This window comes from Corvus brachyrhynchos, unplaced genomic scaffold (assembly GCF_000691975.1).
Source record: "Corvus brachyrhynchos isolate BGI_N302 unplaced genomic scaffold, ASM69197v1 scaffold861, whole genome shotgun sequence".
Taxonomy (NCBI): Eukaryota; Metazoa; Chordata; class Aves; order Passeriformes; family Corvidae; genus Corvus; species Corvus brachyrhynchos.
The window spans coordinates 29,878-34,736 of record NW_008235995.1 but is presented as its reverse complement, the minus strand read 5'-3'; positions in this window follow the sequence as shown (position 1 = coordinate 34,736).

The window sequence follows — 4,859 nt, the reverse complement described above, 5'->3', positions numbered from 1 at the left end:
AGAGGAGAGGAGAGGAGAGGAGAGGAGAGAGCACCTTCCATTCCGTTTGTGCCTGCCAGACCAATCGCTTTTATGCCTTGCTCTGGTACCAGTTGCGGAAAGGCCAAGCCCCACAGCTGGTCTCCTATCACACAGGGCCTGGCGCCAAGCACAGCGGCCGCATCACCACGCACCTGAACACCACGGGGAAATACAGTGTCCTGCAGGTGGAGGAAGTGGAGGTCTCTGACAGTGCCTTGTACCTCTGTGCTGTGCAAGACACCCTGGTGCAGGGAACTTCCTCGGCTGTGCAACAAGCCAGGGGAGGGGGGGAGGGGGGGGATGTGTCTGTGAGAGGGTGAGCTTGGGGAAAGGTGAGCTCTTCTCTTGGAACACTATTTCCTGGGTGCACCCAGGGACCTCCAGCCATTACATCCTTCCAGAAGGAGTCAATGTAAGTGACCTGAGAAGAAAGAAAAGGTGGTGAAAAAAAACCTGCTTTGGAACTGTTTTCCCTGTGCATCCTCAGACAGGAAATTATTTGCCATGTGCTGTGAACGGAACATTTGACCATTCTCCTCTCTGTGTGCTCTGCACCAAGGGCTGGAAGGAACCAATCAGAGACTCACCTGAGCCACCTTCCTGTGAAAAAGGTTTGGGTTTTTGTGTTTTCTTTTTTAAATAAAAAGTCTTCATTTTGTTCCCTGAGCTTTTCTCAAAATCCCAATCACTCATTGCAGCTGTTGGCCAGCAGGGTGGGGCCGCAAGGCTGGCAGCAAGGAGTGCAAGGCTGGCACTGCTCTATGCAGAACATGTCTTGGGGCATGAGGAGCACCTGAACACAGGGGAGGGAGGAAGAAAAATATGAGGATACCTGAAGAGCAGCCTGTCTCCACATCAGGAGTGAGTCAAAGAACATGCAGGGCCAGGAGGTGGAGGCTCTGCAGAGATGTATGTGGGCTCATTGGCCTCATCCTATGAGGGCTCAAAGAGAGCCACCAGCTCCTATGCAGCCACTGCCCAGCCCCTGAGTAATTTTCTGTCAGACTCATCTTGAATGCAAAATATCACATTTGAAATGCAAAACATCCCATTTAATGCTATGGGCTGTGGTTTGGCTTCCTGAATGGCTGTGCTTATACTTCCTGCTGTATTTCAGGCACATTTCCCAGTCAACACATTATTTTTTTTTGTTTGTTTTGTGTGACAAGATGTGAGGCCCAAGCAATTCTGGATCAAAACACATCAGCTTGGGCAGAGGACTCATGTGATATGCTGGACAAGTGTAGTAAAAGCAAATTATGTCAGTCTGGATCTCTGCTTTGGGGGTCTTTGGTGGCCTTGTTGGCAAGGCATGACTCAGTTCCTGGGTTTTATGCTATCCTGTGTAACGATGAACCCAGACAAATTCTGCTCCTCCTTCTCTTCCAGAGAGAAGTGTGTGGAGCCCATGTCTGGGACCTTGTTCCTCTCCAGAATGCTCCAGCCAGTCACCATCATCTCCACATGTCCACAGCAGAGGCCACAGTTCATTCTTTCACAGAATCACAGAATATGCTGAGTTGGAAGGGACCCACAAGGATCGTCAAGTCCAACTCATAGCCCTGCACAGGACACTGCCAAGAGTCACCCTATGCACCTGAGAATGTTGTTTAAACTCTTGTTGACCTCTGTCAGGCTTGGTGCTGTGCCCACTGCCCTGGGGAGCCTGGTCCAGTACCCAACCACCCTCTGGACAAAGAACATTTTTCTAATATCCAACTTAAACCTCTTCTGACACAACTTCAGCCTATTCTTTCTAGTCCTGTCACCACAGGGCAGAGATCAGTGCCTTCCCCTCCTCTTCCCCTCACAAACTGTAGACTGAATTGAGGTCTGACCTCAGCCTCCTCCTCCCCAGGCTGAACAGACCAAATGACCTCAGATGCTATTCATACAGCTTCCCCTCAAGGCCCTTCCTGATCCTTGTGGCCTCCTTTGGACACTCTCCAACAGCTTAATGTCTTCTTTTAAATTGTGATGCCCACAACTACATCCAGGACTCGAGGTGAGGCCGCCCCAGTGCAGAGCAGAGTGGGACAGTCCCCTCCCTTGCTCAGCTGGTGATGCTGGGCCTGATGCCCCCCAGGACACTGTTGGCCCTCCTGGCTGCCAGGGCACTGCTGACTCATATCCAGCTTGCCATCAACCAGGACCTCCAGGTCCCTTTCCATGGCACTGCTTTCCAGGCTCTCGTTGCCCAGTCTGCCTGTACGTGCAGGGTTGTGCCATCCCAGGTGCAGAAATGGGCACTTGCCCTTGTGGAACTTCAAATGGTTGGTGATTGCCCAGCCCTCTAATTTGTTGAGGTCTCCCTGCAGGGTGTTGCTGCCTCTGAGGGAGTTGACAGCTCCTCCCAGTTTTGTATCATCTATGAACTTGCTTAGTTTTCCTTCCAATCCTGCATCCCAGTCATTTATGAAAAAGATTAAGATGGAGCACTACAGAATCCCAGTAGTGACAGGTCACCAGTCTGATGTCACCCCATCACCATCACTCTTTGTGCCTGACCCGTGAGCCAGTTGCTCACCCATCACATGATGTGTTTATCCAGCTGTGGGCTGGACATTTTGTCCAGAAGGATCCTGGGGGAGACAGTATTGAAAGCTTTACTGAAGTCCAAAAAGATTATATCAACTGACTTCCCTTGGTCGAGCAGGTGGGTTACCTTGTCATAAAAGGAAATCAGTTCTTACAAGCAGGACTTTCCTCTCATGAAGCTGTGCTGGCTGTGACTTGTCTCACGTGCACTTGTCTGCAGCTGGGGCTGTGTGAATACACATAGGTGCAAAAATTTGTGCATGATTCCTTTCTGGCATGCATAAGAGTGTGTATGTGTGTGTGTGTCCCTCCTTATGAGGGATTGCTCTACTTACAGCAGTGACACTCTCCACTGCTCTGCCAATAAGCTCCACAGAGCACCCAGAGTCTGCAGGAACTTCCTTGTAGCTGAACAACAGAACAAACCTGGCAGAGAATTATCCTCACCACAGGCAATGAAATGCAGTCTTCTCTATCTTCAGTCCTCCTTTTCCTACTGCTTCAAAGCTCACACTCTGCTGCTGATGATTCCTGGACCAATTAGGCTGATTTCACACCAGTTTGGATCCCTAGTTTAATTCAGTGTAAACAATATTGGGAATGCCTAAACATGGCTTGCAGTCCTCATTCCCTGCTTCTCCAGGCCAGGACACAGCTCTCCCAAGATCTAGGGACTTCAAAAGGATGAGGTTTGCTCTATGGACAGCAGAAAGTCTAAGAAATCTTGCCCGCTTCATCCAGGCTATGCTTGAGTGAGTTTGCTTGCACTGCAGTGTCAGTGCTGTCTGGTGTGAGACACATCTCTGCCTCGTGTTCAAGCCAATGCCAAATGTGCCAGTGTAACCAATCAGCCTGGTGCTGTGTCAGGCAGAGGCTGAGACCTCGGATTCAACGTGTTCTGACCTAATGGAAATGGCATAGGGAAAAGAAAGTGCTCAATGGGTATTTGTCCTCACTTTTTATTGGGTTGTGAAGGGGAGAGGAAGATGGAGTAGAAACCATGGTCCAGCACAAAGGTTGTTCTCTGCATTCCAACTCCTGATATTCTACAGAGGAAATTATGTCCAGGACCATTACACCAATGACCCAAGTGCAGCTCCGGCCATACTGACAGGGACACTCGTCCTCAGGAGATCATGGGGTGCTATTGCTTCAGGGTCTCCCAGCTTTCTGGGCAAAGAAACATCAAGACAAGGCTTGATGGTGTCCGGAAGCAGAGCAGCCAGGGGATGTCTTCCTCAGCTCCAAGAGATTGTACTCTTAAGAGTTGCCCCTCCATGGTGCCCCAAAATTCCATTCCTCTGTGAATGGAGAAGGGTCTCCTTATGCCCTCACCCACTTCCATAACTGAGCAACACCTTTCTGCTTTGGCATGCAGGAGTGCATCCTGGGGGAAGGACCACACAGAGACCAGACTTGAATGCAGCAGAACTTTAATGAAATGAAAGAAGGCAACAAAGCCACTGCAAGCAGAGGTCAGCAGCACAGGCAGCACCAGGAGCAGCAGAGAGTCTGCGCTCCTTGGCTCTGGAATAGTTCCTGCATGATATTGGTCTACCTGTCCCACAAAGGGGAGAAACCAAATGGTCCCTACCAAGATGGCCTTTGGGGATCATTGCAGCACATAGGAACCAATGCAAACAATGAAAACAGAAAAGCAAGTTCAGTCAGCTATCCCACAAACAGCACCAAAACCTAGATCCCCTGCCCAACACCATGTTCTGAGTTCCCTGAGGTGTCTCCATGGGGCTTTCCCAGCAGCTTTAGCAGGGACGACTTCTGTTGCCACCGTAGCGCCTGGTGATGCAGGAGAGGTCAAAGCCACCAGAGTTGATGGGCACTCCGTCAGAGCTGAGGATGCTGCCAACAGCAGCAGAGGTGGAGGATCCCACCACGGTGTTCTGTGGGAAGGAGCTGAGGATGGGCCCGGGCAGGGTCACTACCACAGCAGGCGGCTGGATGGCCACGGTGGAGCTCTGGCACTGCCTGACACAGCACTCATTGCAGCTGTTGGCCAGCGGGCAGGGGCCGCAGGGCTGGCAGCAAGGGTTGCAGGACATGGCTCGGGGTCACAGGTGCACCTGGCACAGAGGGCAGGGAGAAGCAGAATGTAAGGACGCTTGAGAAGCAGCAGTGCCCCCAAGCACCCTGCAGCCAAGGCACCTCCTGGCCCACACTGCAGTGCCCACCTCAAAGCCCAGGAGCCACCTCAGCCAAGTCCCAGCCTCTCTCTGCACAAGATCTTCTCCCCCCTGCCTTCTCCCAGCAGAAGCAGCTGCCAGCCCTGGGCTCTGACAGCC